At 43.2% G+C, this 17,684-nt stretch overlaps 1 protein-coding gene across 1 annotated transcript in view; it reads right to left on the minus strand.

Moving 5' to 3' along the window:
- The window catches only part of TPR (translocated promoter region, nuclear basket protein), a gene marked incomplete in the record, with an annotated part of 1,837,142 nt that overhangs the window by 122,877 nt on the left and 1,696,581 nt on the right, over positions 1-17,684 (minus strand).

The following is a 17,684-nucleotide window of genomic DNA, read 5'->3' on the forward strand; positions in this document are numbered from 1 at the left end:
CGTAGTTGTGATTACAGGGATTCTGCATTCTTCCTGTATAGATATAGGCCATTTAGGGGGTGAGAGGGGGTAAAGTTAGCACTGAACCTATCTGCCAGGATGCTGGCAATATCAATTGGTTCTGCAATTTTCGTGCCGTTGTGCTGCAACTCACAGCAGATCTGGGTGTTGCCACTGAGATTCTTGACATAGCTATAGAATGCTTTGTGGTTGTCCCTAGAATCAGTGGCGATTTGTTTTCGTAGCTAGCCTTGGAGGATCTTACAAGGGATCTCAGCTTCTTACTGAGGCTGATCAGGGAGCTCCTCCACTCATGGGATTTTTCTCTCTTTTGCAACAGTTTCTTTCTTCTGTTGTAGAGTTTATTTATGGCAGGGAACCACCAGATTGGCTTCCTTTTTTTTGGAGGATAGAGTATTGGTTCTGTTTGGGATAGCACGATCCATGCACTCGTGTAAGTGCTTATAGAGTGCATTTGTGTAGGATTCAGCAGTCGTAACTGTATTGTCCATCTGCATGGGTGTCATTAAGTTCACCACTTCTGTCTTAAGAAGCATGAAGTCGGCTTTGGAGAATTTTTTTTACCATGGTTTCCTTAACGGGGGGTGTGGGCGGGATGTAGATATCTAGGGTGATTAGCTTATGGTCAGATCTGACCGAGGAGTTGACTTCAGGTGTGGAACACTGGTCACTCATGCTGGCAATGACTAGGTCTAGGATACTGTTGCCCCTGGTAGGGGTGTGGATAAGTTGATCCAGGGCATTGGAATTTATGAATTCCAAAAGGTGTTGAGCGAAGGAGTTGGTACACGAGTAGTTTTCCCAGTTAATGTTGGGGAAGTTGAAATCATCCATTACTAGGGTGTTTGGTTGAACCCTAACATTTTCCAGTATATCAAGAAAAGAGGAGTGGGAATCCTGGGGCATGGTGGGGGATCTGTAGCAAGCTACAATTTGGATTGCAGTTTTGACCAAAAGAGTTAGATGCACTTGGATGCATTATGCTAAGCAACTAACCTGGAGGTGTGGATATCCTTAATGAATATGGACAGACCTCCACCTTTGATGTTCCGGTCCAGGTTAGGTGGCCGAAAAGTGTGGTACGAGTTATAACCTGGTAATGCAGGTGTGCTCTCTGGAGCCTTGTACCAGGTCTCAGTCACTGCACAGTTATCAATGTTCTCCATTTTAAGGAGTGCCTCGAGGGAGTGCATTTTGAGATTTAGACTTCTAGCATTGAATAACATTACCCTCAGTTTTTGCTTGCCTGTTCCTGTTACGGTGGTGAATTTGTCATTTGAACCCTGCCTAAAAAAGGCCCTATAAGGGCAGTAAGAGCCTTAGCCAGTAACCTGAATCCCAGGGGTGACAGGTGCAGGCCATCTCTGGCAAAGCATCATGGTCTGTCGACCATGTCATCCTAGGCAGACAGATACTTGATCCCCTTAGAATGACAAAAGAAGCTTAGCCAATTGTTGAAGTCAATCATTTTGTCCTTGTACTGTGATATCATTCTGGGTGATGGCAGGATGCTACTCAGGGCTAGGGTCATACCTGCCTGTGCTAGAAGATTGGAGAGCTCTTCCACGTCTCCTTTCATGTTGTCCAGGGAGGTACATCTCAGGTCATTCACACCAACATGGACAAAGAGTCATATTTGTACTTGTTGTGGAGTGACCCGGGTGTGTGGGTTATGTGGCAAATTCTGGCACCCAACAGGCAGCTGACAGTAACCTTCTCCTTGCTTAGCCTGGTGAGTGGGACATCAGTGCGCCTGACTATAGAGTCACCTATGAGTAGCGTGTTGGGTAAGTTGTTTTGCCTTATGGGCTGTGGTTGAGTGGCACACGAAGTCTGTGGGCTATGTCATTTGGGCTGTGTTGGGGGGTGGAGGTTGCTTGTGTTTCTGCTTTGGAGGTATCTGTTGCTTGAGCAGATTTATTATTGAGAGCCTCTGCGAATGCTTTTGTGTTTCTATGTGTGGATTTTGGTGGTGTAGGTTTAGTGGGACTATGTGATGAGTGTGGTGTGGTGCAAGTGTTTACCTTCTCCTCTTGAATGTCAAGTTCAGTCTTGGTTGGAGAGAGCTTTGCCTCTAGTTTGGCTAGATAAGTGCATTTCTCACAGATTGTGGTGTTGGGTGGTAGGAGGAGAGGGTTGTCTGTGTACATGAGGCAATAGCTACATTGCCCCAAGATGCCAAGATTCATCAGATAGACAGGAGAGAACACTGGGAGCTGAACCTTGGACATGCCTGAATAAAAAAATATTTTCCTCTAGACAAGTGAGGAAAGCGAGTACAAGATCTGTAGTGAGGAAAGCAAGTACAAACACTGCTTTCCTCTAGGTAAAGAGGAAGGATGAGTGCTGTAGTAATTTGTAGCTTATTTAGTGCTTACAAGTACTGAACAAGTGCTGAGCACGAATAAGCAAATTCAAGTGCTAAAACTAAGAATCTGTATCTGAACTAGACTAGAGGTCTATGGTGAGCCATACTTCTACCAAAATGGCACAGTGGTTCTACTACAGTCATTTCAGTACCGTCCACCATCCCACCACAATGGATAAAATACGAATTATCCATTCCCTGACCTTTTCAACCTGCACCAAGGATGAAACACAACACAGTTTACAAGGTTATTTTCTGCTGTGTTGCCTGTCAAGTTCTACTGCAGTAAACCATTACTAAAAACAGGCGAATCATTCTCTCTGAAATTTAACAAAAATACTATGCCTCTACCTGAACATGCAGCATGACATTAGCATCCGTCTGATATACATGGTCTAGTTCATCCCTGTTGCACTCTTCTGAAGAACCACCAGGTGGGGGTTAGAAGGCAACATGTCCTCCTGCGAAATTCAAGCAACAGTAATTCACAACACACAATGCCAGAAGTCAAAACCTTTCAGCATAGGTAGTTAAGATGAAAGCAGTGTTTTGTAAAACAAGGTCATCTCCTAGCTGCTCAACAGACTGCACAGCTAATTTCTTAAGAAATTTTGAGTAAACGATCAAGAGAAATTCTGTGCTTCAAAAGTTTGTAGCCTCACATCATAATAATCCACAGGGACTTTCATACTGACCACCTGAAGCAAACTTGGATAACAAGAAAAAACATCTTTCTCAACAGTGAACCCTGAAAGCCATCCTAAGAACTACAGACCAGTAATCTGCCTCCCGACAATAAATAAATTGTATACCAGCATACAGGTTACAGTCACGGTGGTACAGCGGTAGCGTTGTTGCCTCACAGCAAGACGTTCTCCTGTTCGATTCTCGGCTGGAGTGCCTTCTGTGTGGAGTCTGCATGTCCTCCCCACGGTAGAGTGGCCTCCGAAAGACATGCGTGAATGGGCATGCCTTCGCTGAAGGTTGGGTGTCGGGCTGGCAACTCGGCACCATAAAAATCGACTGCCAATCATTAGCGGACCGGAGTTTCGCTGTGGCGACCCCTAACCGGGAAAAGTCAAAAAGACAAACAAACCAGAATACACGTTGAAAGAGTTTATGGTCACCTGGAAAAACATTTCAATCATGGCAATGGAATACAGAATTAAAAAGAAAATCAAATGGAACAAAGGATCTACTATTAAACAAAGCCTCTGTACACTAAAAAGGATGGAACCCAAGTATGGCATGGACCGATTACAAAAAAGCATCTGACATTTTATATTCATGCAATATGGAATACAGATGTACAAGACATGTTCTACCTTGGTTAATTACTAACTATGTATGCATGCATATGCCGAATGTGTTACAGCATTGATCCAAGTGACCATTTCCAGGCTCAGCCCAGGGGTTTATAACAATATGATAAAAAGGAGACAAGGTAATATAAGAAGCTGCTTACACAGTAATTTATTTTAACAGTAATAATCAAAGTTAAAAGCAATTATAATTACAAAACTGGGACTGTGAAATGGATACCTGCCCGAATAACCAGAATGTCAAACTAAACACTGAGATGATAATATAGACAGGCAGAACATCAACCCAGAGGTGTAAACAGAAACTGCATTAGTTGAGATTGCAGAACTAAAAGTGGGGATAGGGAAATTGGCCTCTTTCCCATTGTGGCACAGTTTCTTATATGGTATATGTAATTAGCAAGGGGTATGGGGAATGCAAAAACATTTTTTTTTTTTTTTTTTTACATTCAGTGCAGTTTCTGGCAGTTGATATTACTGGCTTGATGTTTAATTGTTCGACATTTGACCTTTGGACTATGATCAACGTTACAACTGAATCATGAGTATGAAAACTCCAAAGGGGGATATTCCAGGGGGATTCTTTGTCACCACTGGTGTTATGCCCTTAACCTACCAAGTTGTTTACCAGGGAAGTAAACAGTGTGGGAAGAAATAGCCAGGGAACTGTTATGGCTAGGCTTGTATAGGCCCTAAGGCCGATAGCCTAGTACCAACCTATGGAACCAGCTACACTTACAGCTTAAATTAAAAAAAAAATACAAAACTTCTTCAAAGATATCTCATCTACTTTTTATGATTTAAAATTCTACAGCTCATAAGACAAACACCTAAAATCACAGCTGGTCTTAACAACAGTGCAAAAACACCAAGAAAATATCAACCTGGGACAGAAATGTGAAATAAAATAACCTGAACTGGTGGAAGTGCACAAATATTTGGAAAAGATGAAGGGTCAGAAATACAATATAAACAAAAATAGCAAAGTTTAGTAATAGTTTAGAAAACTAAAGCCAATACTGAAAATTGCCCTGACATCCAGGAATAAAGTTAATCTATAAATCAGCTTGTTCTTCCTGCTCTTACAGCTTTGGTGCGACTGATTGTTGCCAAAAAGCACTGAATCAGCTGGACAAGATAAAAACAGGAACACCTAACATCAGGGACTAAAAGTAGCCAAAACTCCGAAATCAAGACTCAAGTTATTCAATATGAATATCAGGAGTGCATCCAGAAAGCTTTGTGAATTTAACCCCTTGATAACCCTTAACTCAGACACTGTCATGCCCAACCTATAGCCACGCACAAGGCTTTATATATAAGGTCATATATAATATGCAGGGTATATGGACAGTTGTAGATGATTATGACTCCAGCGACTTTTGTGATTATTCTGTCTGATCTGAGGATAGTGTGATCTGGTGAAAGAATGTGTTCATCTTTTGGATGAACATGGGTCACAATATTCTAACAGACAGAACAAACACAAAACTTGGTGGAATCAATCTACAAATGTCCATGTAACATCAATCCAATACCCCATTTCAATGCTTAGATGCTCCTATCCTTAAAACTTAGCAACCACAAGAATGTACGCTTCATAACACTATACTAAATTTTATACACTAAATTCTGCCTGGCAATAACATTCCCAGTGCAGCAGACATACAGTCCTGGGCTCCAAGTGAAGCACCCACCAAGAGGAGAAAACGCTGAGAGAAGAAAGGTGCCACTTTTGAGATTTTAAGTATTTTTCCTCTGTTTATTTGCTAAGTTATTCTGCATAGCCGCCTATTTTGAGCATTTTCTGGCTTGTTAAACTTGATGTCTGCATTAGTAACTGTATTTAGAGCACAACCTAGAGCTGTTTACTGAATTTCCTGTTTGCACTTATTTTTAAAATCGTTTTTTTCTCAAAACTTGCATTTTTATCTGTCTTTGGCCTAGCACTCTTGTGTGGGGTCATTTACTGCACTGTTATAACTTGTTGATACTTGTGAACCTCTGCTATCTCTGAAAAAAACAAAAACAATCTTGCTTTTTTCCCACTTTTCTGAGATTTAAAAATGTTCAGTTACAGGCTTGCTGTTCTTGACCTGTTTGTAAGTTTCTTGGAGGCCATTTTTTGCTTGGGCTAAAGGGAAGTCTCTCTGTTGATCAGTGACAGTGAAAAACATTGAGCAGCCTGCCTGCCCCTGTAGGAGTGGTTACTGACTTGAAACTGTAGTTTTATTGGCCATTTTGGGTCGATTCCAAACTCCTTCATCTTCCTCTCTTAAAACCCTCTTTTGCGCGTTTTTGTGCAAAGCGCAACAGCGGGCAGCGCCGCCTAATTGGGTTTAAACTATCCCTGGCTCCACAAAGTCTGCTCTTCACTTTTTCCCTTAGAACTGCTCTATCTCTTAATTTAAACACCATATTCTCATTCTAAGGCTCCTCACTGGTCCAATTAAGTAATCCTACAAGTTAGCACTATTAAACCGTAAGCACTACTTACTCTTATACTCTCTACGATTACCCTGTCCTCTACTGGCACGTCTTAAATTCAGTTTCCCTATATTACTCTAGCATGTCCAAAGGTCAGTCAATGGTTTCCTCTCCAGTCCAGCTGGTGAATCTGGGAATTTTGAGGCAATGTTACAACTGTCTCATGTACACGGACAACCCTCTCCTCCTCCAAACAGGTTCAAATATATGTGAGAGATGCAACTATTTAGCCAAACTGGAGGCTGAGCTCTCTCATCTCAAAACTGGTGTAACCAGTCAGGAGGAGAAGGTAACCTCACACAACACAATTCCAGTATCACATAGTCCCACCACATCAGCGAACCAAACACATAAATACACAAAACATACTGGAGGCTCTAAATAAAAATCTACCTAAGCAACAGAGACCTCCAAAGCAGACATCCAAGCAAATGCTACCTCAAAACAAAACACGCACAACACATAGCCCACAAAGTCAGTGTGCCAAGCAGCCATAGCCCTTAAGGCTGAATAACACACCTGATACTCTTGTAATAGGTGACTCTATTGTCAGACACACTGACATCCCGCTCACCAGGCTGAATAAAGAGAAGGTCACGGTGCGCTGCCTGTCGGGTGCTAGGATCCGCCACAACGCAAGCACTCAGGTCACTCCAAAGCAAATACAAATATGACTCAGTCATTGTACATGCTGGTGTGAATGACCTGAGACGTACCTCCCTGGACTACATGAAAAGAGACATAGAGGAGCTCTCTGATCATGTAGCCCAGGCTGGTATGACTCTGACCTTGAGCAGCATCTTACCCTCACCTAGAATGATGCCACAGTACAAAGACAAAATGATCGATTTTAACAACTGGCTAAAATGTTGGTGTCATTCAAAGGGGATCCAGTGCCTGTCAGCCTGGGATGACATGCTCGACAAGCCACGTTGCTTCGCTAGGAACGGCTTGCACCCGTCACCACTGGTCTTTCAGATATTGGCAAAGGCTCTTGCCACCCCCAGTGCCTTTTTTAGGCAAGGCTCAAAAGTCAAACCCACCCCCATAGACAGCACAAGGAACAAGAAACTAAGGGTAATGCTGCTTAACGCCAGAAGTCTTAACCAAGATGCACGCACTCGAAGCTCTCCTCACTATGGAGAACATCGATATCTGTGCAGTGACAGAAACCTGGTTCAAGGCTCCAGAGAGCAACCCAGCACTACCAGGCTATACCTCATATCATGCTTTTCGGCCCCAAAACCCGGACCGAACCACAAAAGGAGGGGGAGTTTCCATATTTATCAAGGATATCCACACCTCCAGGTTAGTGGCATTGCACGAAATATCGGAGACCATCCATGTGCAACTAACAGTGGGCAAGACTGCTTTTCAGTTTATAGCATCCTACAGACCACCCTCTCAAAGTCAGGAATCCCACTCTGCTTTCCTGAAAACATTGGAGAACATGAAGATCTCTCCAAACACCATTATATTGGGCGACTTCAACTACCCAAACATTGACTGGGAGCACTACTCAAGCCCCAGCACCTTAGCCCAAAGGTTCCTGGAAATTATAAACTCAAATGCTATGGAACAACTTGTCACCACTCCCACAAGAGGGGACAACATACTAGACCTGATCATTACCAACATGGGGACTCTATGCTCCACACCAGAAGTATATCCCTCATTGGTAAGATCAGACCATAAATTAATTTCACTGGATGTCCACATCCCGACCCCACCCCAGCCCAGAAAACCACAGTGAAAAAAGTACAGTTTTGTACCTACCATAAATGTAGATGTTCGAAGATCCACATTGCTGCAGTCCTTACACTTGGGTAGTCCGCTGTCCTCGGTCGGCCCGAATATCAAAGTATTAGGCTGACGTCGGTCAAGGCGCAGAAGACTGACATCAGGACGTCAGGGTACATATGCGCATGACCGACGTCATATCCTCAGTCTTTTCTTGCCCCAGATGTCAGAAGACCCTAAAAAGAAAGGTCAAAACCAAAAGACAGCAAAAAACAACCAACCACCCTAGTACTAATCATATGTACAATATATACAATATCCACAATATGTACAACCCAAACCACACAACCGCCTCTAACAACAGAGGGGAAGGAGGGAGGGTAAATTGGACTGCAGCAATGTGGATCTTCGAACATCTACATTTATGGTAGGTACAAAACTGTACTATGTTCTTCATCTCACATTGCTGCAGTCCTTACACTTGGGTAGAATCCCAAAGCAGAGGTAAGGGAGGATGGCAAAACTATAAAGCAGTAGGAGCTGCCAAAATGCCCTGTAAAATTGCAGTGGCAAAACCAGCCCTAGATTTAGAGTAAAGTGGAAGGTGGTAATGCTTTGAGAAAGTATGCACTGAACTCCAAGTAGCTGCCTCCAAAATATCTTTAGTGGCCACCCCCCTTAAAAAAGCTGTAGAAGTGGCAGTAGCCCTAGTGGAATGAGGCCTAATTCCAGCTGGAATCTCCTTACCATGATGGGAATAACAGAAAGCAATACAAAACCCAATCCACTTAGAAATAGTTTGTTTTGACACAGGCTTGCCCTGAGAACCCAAAGCAAATGAAACAAATAACTGCTGAGACTACCTGAACCCTTTAGTTCTGCTCAAATAATATCGCAACTGCCTGTGTATATCCAAAGTGTGCAAAATCTTTTCCCCTTTATTTTGAGGGTTTGCATAAAAAGTAGGCAAATGAATAGTTTGGTTTAAAGTCACACTAGAAACCACTTTAGGCATAAAGGAAGGATTAGTACGCAAAGATACCCTATCCTTATGGAAAATTAAAAAAGGCTCAACCGCCATAAGGGCCTGCAATTCAGAAACCCTTCTCGCAGAGGTAATGGCCAAGAAAAAAGCAGTCTTCCATGATAAATATTTCAACTCAGCAGTAGCTGCAGGCTCAAAAGGTTGTAGAGTAAGTTTCTCCAACACAAAATTGAGATCCCAAGCAGGAGTAGGAGCTCTCCGTGGGGGTCTTATATTCTTTGCCCCTCTAAGGAATTGCTTAAACAAAGGATGAGAAAACAATGGTGGATCACAGTCATAGTGAGCAGAAATTGCTGCAGCATGAACCTTAATAGAAGAGAAGGACAAACCTTTGTCCAGTAATTCAGTAAGATATTGAAGAGCCACACTTAAATTAGGCTTAGAAACATCAAATGCCTTTGCTGCACTCCAAAATAAAAATCTCCTCCATTTATCTGCGTACACTTTCCTTGTACTAGGCCTTCTGGCCTCCAAAATAACATTCAAAACTTGCTGTGGAAGCTGAGACCCTCCAGGGTTTAAAACAGAATATGCCAGGCTGTCAGGTGAAGAGAGTGAAGTTTGACATTGAGTAAATGACTGTTCTCCTGAGACAGCAGGTGTGGAATCGAAGGTAAAGGCCATGGAGGCTCCCACCAGACTTCTCAGTAATGGGTACCAGTGCTGTCGAGGCCAATCTGGAGCTATTAAAATCATCTTTGGCTTGTCCTGTCTGACCTTCAGAAGTACCTTTGGGAGGAGAGGCAGAGGTGGAAAGGCATACACATGAAGATTGCTCCAATTGAATGAAAGAGCATCCACTTTCCAAGCTGTGGGATGAAACCTTTTGTGCAAAACTTTGGCAGCTGGTAGTTTAGTGGAGAAGCGAACAGATCTATGTCTGGAGTTCCCCATAACACTGTCAATTTCTGAAATACATGAGGATCCAATTTCCACTCGTGGGGATCCATAATTCGTCTGCTCAACACATCTGCTAAGGAGTTCTGTGCTCCCGGCAGAAACCTTGCCTGAAGATTTAGCTGTAAATTGAGAGCAGTCTCCCACAAAATCATTGCTTGTCTGCATAGAGGATAAGAATGTGTTCCCCCTTGCTTGTTGATGTACCACATGACAGTTGTGTTGTCTGTTAGAACCAACACCTGCCCTGGAAGAAGTAAATTCTTGAAAGCTATTAATGCAAATTGGACTGCTAACATCTCCTTCAAGTTGATATGTAGATATAGAAGTCTGGCAGGCCACGTGTCTTGTATCCACTTTCCATTTAGATGAGCTCCCCAAGCTTTGTCTGAGGCATCTGTCGTTAGAATCTGACTCGCCTCTGGCCGGGTCACAGAGAGTCCCTTGTTTAGGTGACATTCCTGAGCCCACCACAAAAATTCCTTTTGAATGCAAGGTATTATCTGAATGACAGTGTCCATATCTTGGCAGTGCTGTGTCCATACATTTTTGAGATACCATTGCAGCTTCCTCATATGCAGTTTGGCATTGGGAAGCACCAGAATACAAGATGCCATGAACCCCAAGGCTTGAAGGACTGTCCTTGCAGTCAGCCTGGACTGATGAGACAATTGATGGAAGTAAAGAGAAAGATTCTTTTGTTTGTCCGGGGTCAAAAAGGCCATCTGGGATGCTGTATTCAGTCTCACACCCACAAAGCACAAGTCCTGAGAGGGTACTAGACTGGACTTTATTTCGTTCACAGAATACCCCAGGCATCTTAGCACTGCTATCACATAGTGTAAATGATGAAGAAGTTCGTCCTTTCCTTGGGCAAGAATCAGGCAATCGTCCAAATAAGGATAGATCTGTATTCCTCTGAGCCTGAAGAAAGCTATCATTGGAGCCAGAACCTTCGTGAACACTCTGGGTGCAGTAGATAAGCCAAAGGGCAATGCAGAGAACTGATAATGAGAAGTCCCAGCCCGAAAACGCAGATACTTCCTGCAACTTAGCCTGATAGGAACATGAAGGTAAGCCTCCTTGAGATCCAGAGTCACCATCCAGTGATCTTTGCCCAGCAGAGGTAAAAGCTGTTGTAACGTCAACATTTTGAACTTGGGAATGTCCAGATAAGTGTTGAGGATAGATAAATCCAAAATTGGTCCCCACGTGTTCCCCTTCTTTGGTACTAGGAACAGGCGAGAATAAAATCCTAGGCCCACTTCTGGCAGAGGGACCGGTTGTATGGCCCCTATTTGGTGCAGCAGAGAAATTTGTTTGTGAGCCTCTAGTCTTTGCTGAGGAAGAACGTCCGGCATGCCTTTGAAAGGAGACAAGGTATGGAAATAAAACCTGTAACCTTGGTGTATGATATCCAATACCCATCTGTCTTGGGTAATCAAACTCCAGTTTTCCTTGAAGAGTGCCAACCTTCCTCCCAAAGGTGCTGCCAGGCAAGAAGGATCTGGCAGCTGAAAGGGTAGGTCATTGGGCCTGTTTACGAAAGGACTGGCCCCTGCCCTCACCCGAAGATTGTGCAGGAGAACTCCCTGTTCTAGGTCTGAAGGAGCTCTGAGCTCTGCCCCTACCACGTCTAGATCTACCCCTAGACTGTGAATCATAAGAAGGGTACGTCCACCCCTTAGCAGGCCAATTCCTACTAAACTTCGGAGGCTGGACTTGCAAAAAATCTTTAACAGCCTGCATAGACTTAGCCTTGTCTTCCATTTTCTTCAAGGCTGACTCCACAGGTGAACCAAACAACACATCAGACTGCAAAGGAGCATCCAAAATCCTTGTCTTAACATGGTCAGATAAATTCTGATCCCTCAGCCAGGCGTGCCTGCGAAGAACTGACCCAGTGGCAGCCACCCTAGACGAGGCCTGTACAGCATCAAAACCACATTGTAAAGAATGCTTACCCACCTGCTCAGAGACATGAACCAAATCTTGTAATTCTTTACACTCAATGCCTTCCGCCAGAGCATCTACCTTAGACTTCAATTGAGAAAGAAGATAGTTTTGATATTTCAACATGTGAAACTGGCAATTCAAAGCCCTCATAGCTAAGGTGGAAGAAGTATAGACTTTCTTTCCCCATCTATCCAAAGCTCTGGCCTCTTTATCTGGAGGAACCGGATTTTTTACAACAGAGGCCTTGACACCCTTAGGTCCCTGACTAACAGTTTCTGGGTCCGCCCGAGGACTCTTATAAAGATATTTATGAGCTTCAGGCACCCTGTAATACCTATCCGGTTTAACAGGAGCAGGAGGCAAAGAATCAGGATTAAATGAAGCCTCTGCAAACACATCTTCCACAACATCCAGAACAGGTGGTATAGCCAAAGGCCTATGCTGGGGTAAAAGCAAAAATTCCCTAAGCCTTTTCCTGGAATCAGAGAAGTCCTGACCTTCCCACTTAAAATGTTCCCTCATGGAATGAAGAGTCTCTGAAAAAGAAAAATCCTCTGGAGGAGAAGCAGAAGGAGTCAAATCATCTGCATCAGAATCAGAATAAGGAGAGTACTCCTGCAAGTCTTCAGCCGAAGACTCTGAAACATCTGAAGCCTGCTCAAAACTCCCCAACTCTGGTTCCACCCTAGGCCTCTTATCAGGAGGGGGCAAAGAACCTCTAATCAAAGTAATTAAATCTTCAGCCATTTTAAGCATGTGCTTCTTGGGCACAGATCCTGAAGAACTAGGGGTGACACCTACAGAAGCTAAACCTGGCCTGCCTCTGGGAGAAGCCTTAGAAACAGAAGGAGAGGGCCTAACCACCCTAGGAAGGGAAGGGAGTACAGTAACCTGAGAAGCCCCTTCAGCCTGACCTGCCTCCTGAGAGGCCACATCCTGCAAAATCAAAGTCTCTCCCTGGGACTCCAGAGTAGCCTCCGGTGGAACCACCGGTTCCACTGACCCCTCTAAAGAACCGGCGTCCGGTACGGACGACTCTTCCTGCCTGGGTTTAGCTGCTTTGTCTTTGCGCTTCTTCGAAGAAGCGGCCGGAGCATCCGACGGCATCTTATAATTGCACCGCTTCCCGAAGACCAACCTAGCACAATCTAACCTTCGCTTAATAGTGCGCTTATTGAACCTAGCACAAAAGCGACACCCAACAACGTCGTGCTCAGGCCCCAAACAAGGAATACACAAAGTATGATAATCTCTATGCGGTATCTGCTTCCCACAAGAAATACAGTTATTCACTTTTTCTGACATCCGGTAAACCACTGAGGCAAGAAAAACCAAAATATTCTAACGGGTACTTAGCCAACTTTGACTCGGTCTGAAACTCCGACTTCGAAAAATTTCAGAACGCCGAACGGCACTTGCAACGCTGCTTCTGCATCGGACCATGCGGCAAAAAAGACTGAGGATATGACGTCGGTCATGCGCATATGTACCCTGACGTCCTGATGTCAGTCTTATGCGCCTTGACCGACGTCAGCCTAATACTTTGATATTCGGGCCGACCGAGGACAGCGGACTACCCAAGTGTAAGGACTGCAGCAATGTGAGATGAAGAACATCTTCTCAAAAGCGAACTTCTCACTTCTCAAAACCGAAGTGGAATCCTTCAAGGCCCCAGAGCCAGTGGAAACTACGTCCCAAACTGCAGAATCCTATATAAACGCATTCTACGGACATCTCCAGGAATGCATGGATCATGCTATCCCAAACAAAACCAAGACCCAATCATCCAAAGGCAGACGTCCAGTCTGGTGGACCCCTTCCATAAATAAACTGTACAACAGGAGGAGGAAGCTACTACATGATAGAGAAAAATCCCTAATAGGGAAGGCATCTCTGATCAGTACTAGCAAAAAATTACAATCCCTCATAAAATCCTCCAAGGCCAGCTTCGAGAGAAAAATTGCACAGGACACCAAAGACAATCATAAGGCTTTTTTCAGTTATGTTAGGAACCTGGGATGCAACTCCCAGACTTGGTCAGAGTTGATTCTAAACGACAAAAAATACACTGAACCCACAGACATCGCCAATATCCTGGCAGACAGATTCAGTGCAAACTTCTCCACCCCCTCCCCCCAAAAGAGCAAGTATCTATCCCGGCAGAGGGCTGCCTCCCAAACATCTCTGATGCTCAGGTTAAGGCTGCCCTCTCCAAAGCAAAAAACACTGCTTCCATGGGACCAGATGGCATCCCAGGTTGCGTCCTACATGAACTCCAAGAGGAACTAATCCCTCAAATAAAACAGCTATACAATCTCAGCCTAACTACAAGATATGTGCCCACAGAATGGCGTACTGCAACAGTGGTCCCACTCCACAAAGGTGGAGCCTCTACGGACCCTGGAAACTATCGCCCCATAAGCCTGACTAGCTTAGTCTGTAAGGCTATGGAGAGGATGATCATGGAGCTCATAAACAAAGACATTGGGGACCTACAGACACTAGATCCTACCCAGTTCGGCTTTGTCAAGGGCAGATCCTGCCTTTTGAACCTGGTTGACTTCTTCGAAACTGTCACCAAAGCCATAGATGAAGGGAAGGTAGTCCACACAGCCTATCTGGACCTTGCAAAGGCATTTGACACAATACCCCACTCGGGCATCATAGATAAGCCATCCAGCTTAAATATAAACCCCTATGTCACAAGATGGGTTGCAAACTGGCTCAAAGACAGAACCCACAGAGTGAGAGTTGCTGGAGCCATGTCAGACTCGAAACCGGTCACAAGTGGCGTCCCACAGGGTACTGTCCTGGGACCACTCTTGTTTGGTATATACTTTTCCGAGGTACAGGCAAACGTGGGAGGACTATGGCTTACCAAGTTCGCAGACGACTGCAAACCGGGCGCCATAATCGACTCTCCAGCTGACACAAACATCCTTCAAAAAGGTCTCACAGAGACAGATAACTGGTGCCAGCGCCATGGTTTAAAGCTAAATGCCAAAAAATGTATAGTCATACTCTTTGGCAAAAACAATGTGCCCACAAATTACCACATAGGCGGAAACCCATTAAGTACAGAGAAAGTTATTAGGGACCTGGGGACCCAAGTTGATAGCAATCTCTCCTTTGAAAACCACATTGCCAAAGTGGTTAGAAAGACCTTCTACATAGCCCACCTCATCACGAAGGGTTTCACATCTAGATCAAGAGAGGTAATCGTGCCCCTTTATTCATCCCTCATCAGGCCCATCATAGAATAGAATGCCCCTTTTGGGATGTACCTTACCCGACACCTGCAGCAATTAGAAAGACCCCAAAAGTATCTCACCAAGAGGATCAAGGGTCTCAAACAGATGCCATATGCTGCTCGGTTAAAAAAACTCCAGCTCTACTCAGTTGCATACTGCCTACTTCGAGGCGATCTATGCCTGACATACAAAGCTATGTCAAATCCAGAATTGATGGACATGCTCCACCTCAGTAAATCTAAATCCCTTAGAGCCACACGTTCGAGGAACTTGAACCTCAGCACAGAAATAAATAGAACTTGATGGAGGGTCAGGTTCATAACCCAGTGGCTCCCTTCGCTCTGGAATAGAATTCCAGTTCATGTGAGGCAGAGCACCTCACTGAATCTCTTCAAGAAGAATCTCGATAGGTGGATGGGGGATCGTAGGTTTGTCCCAGGGATTACTCCCAGTGTCACTATTAGACAGAAGCACAGTAAACTAAACCTTAAAAAGGGCACAGTATACTCAAATCAAGGGGTGGCGTAAGCCATACAGAATCGGGCTAGGCTTATAACTGCCCCAGGGCAGATAGCCTAGTATGAACCTATGAACCTAAACATTGACTACCCCTCTCCTTTTACTACTTTCTTCACCTTCACTCAACTCATTAACGTACCCACAAGATTTAACAAATACTCAACCTACAATCCTAACAATAAAACTAAATCTTGAATTCTACCACACATACTTCATGATCAGCACCCAACATTTGTATTTAGGCTACAAATTCACTGTAAAATTTTCACTTCGTGCAGTAACTTATCACATTACAACACAGAGACTTGTTTCCACATTAACTAACACCCACATGGTGTGGAATGTCACAAGTCTAATGATCTACACAGATCTTGCATTCCACAGCATTTTCTGAAAAATGAACTTAAGCACAAGATAAACAAATGTAAATATCTTTAGAACAAAGGCTATTAAAGCTGCACAAACAGAACCATCAGTTAAGAAATTTTCTTTAAAGTGGTAATAGCAGGCACGTCCATAATCTTTCCACGAATACTAAAATACATTATAATGCACAGAAACCCTGAATTACAATTGTTTTGCAAAAAAAGAAAAGCACAAATTGCCATATCTTTGAAACTGTACAACCTAGACATATACACTTTAGACCACTTGTATTAACCAGGCATAATCTTTCACATGACAAGAAATCCTCTGAGTACATGTTGACTGAAGCATTTTTAGAAATATGGCAACATATGCTTAACTGTACAATTAGCAAAATAAATAAGACTAAATCACTCAAGATGTGCAACTTACAGTGTAAATATCAATGACAGATTTCTTCAACAAGATTTACGGTTTCACATAATGCCATGCAATAGTAAGACACTTGTTTTATGAAGTATTAAGTACGTATGGAAATATTGCTTATTTTTATAATTACTAACAAATGACCAGCAATATCTCCAAGTATAGTGTGACATAAATGAACAGTGACAATGAATTTCCTGTCTCCCACCACTGCATTTCACACCATACCTGTCAATAGCACGTAGGTCTCTCAGTTATGAAAACATGACCATAACTATGAACGTATAAATAAGTGGCAAACAAGGATTAATTTCTTTGCAGCAGGACACAGTATATTAAAAATCTCAGTAACATTTTGTTATGAAAATTTTGCCCTTTTTAATACTGCACATTAGCTGGTAAGTCGTTAGTTAATAAAGCCAGACCCAAAAAAGGTCTGGGAGCTATTGGGAGCTATTAGGAGCTATGGGCGTTATCTGGATATACACCAAAAGGCACTTTAGGTTTGATTGAGTTGAAGCAAGTAAACTGGAATTCCTTAACACAAACCACTAAATGCAGCTGTCCAGATCTTAAATGGATCCTTCTTAGGACACTTAATGAGCTCACCCCCATTAAAAGATAAACATGCTAAAGACCATCCTGGTTCTAGGCTTTCTTAAGACAACTAATGCAAGAAAGGGTACTTTTCCATTAAACCCATACCAGTTCGAGCTGCAGATACTTGAATTGGCTACGTTATTTCCCTACTACCAAACAGATCTTAATGTTTACCCTCATCTCGGCAGGAAAAGTACCATAAAATAAACAAGCAAAAGTGATTTTGTAATGTGGTGTAAAAAGTCTAAACTGCCTATGCTGGTCTGAAATAGTATGCATGAATCATAAATATAAGTGATTTAACAATTCGTGGCTCAGTACAACAAATCCAGCATACTCTCAGATTTGTTTCAGACTAAATTTCTTTTATTTTTATCAGAATAAAATGTCTACACCTCATATATGTTAAAGACAAAAGGATAAATGGAAGGTAAATGTCTTCACAACAATGTAAACAGACAATGGGCAGGCAAAGAGACGGTCCACATATCTCAGAGGTTCCACTTCATATCATCGAATTATCATTTCATCGAATTTCAAATAGAGACCAAATCGTCAAAAACTCATTTCATCAAAAACTCATATCATCGAATCTCAAATCATTGAAAACTATAAAGCAACTACAAATAACATCCCAGACACTGTTTACTACGTTTATGCAGAGGGGCAAGCCCCCCTGTGGGGAA

The sequence above is a fragment of the Protopterus annectens genome, chromosome 10.part0 (genome assembly GCF_019279795.1).
Source record: "Protopterus annectens isolate FY-2018-M chromosome 10.part0, PAN1.0, whole genome shotgun sequence".
Lineage (NCBI taxonomy): Eukaryota > Metazoa > Chordata > Ceratodontiformes > Protopteridae > Protopterus > Protopterus annectens.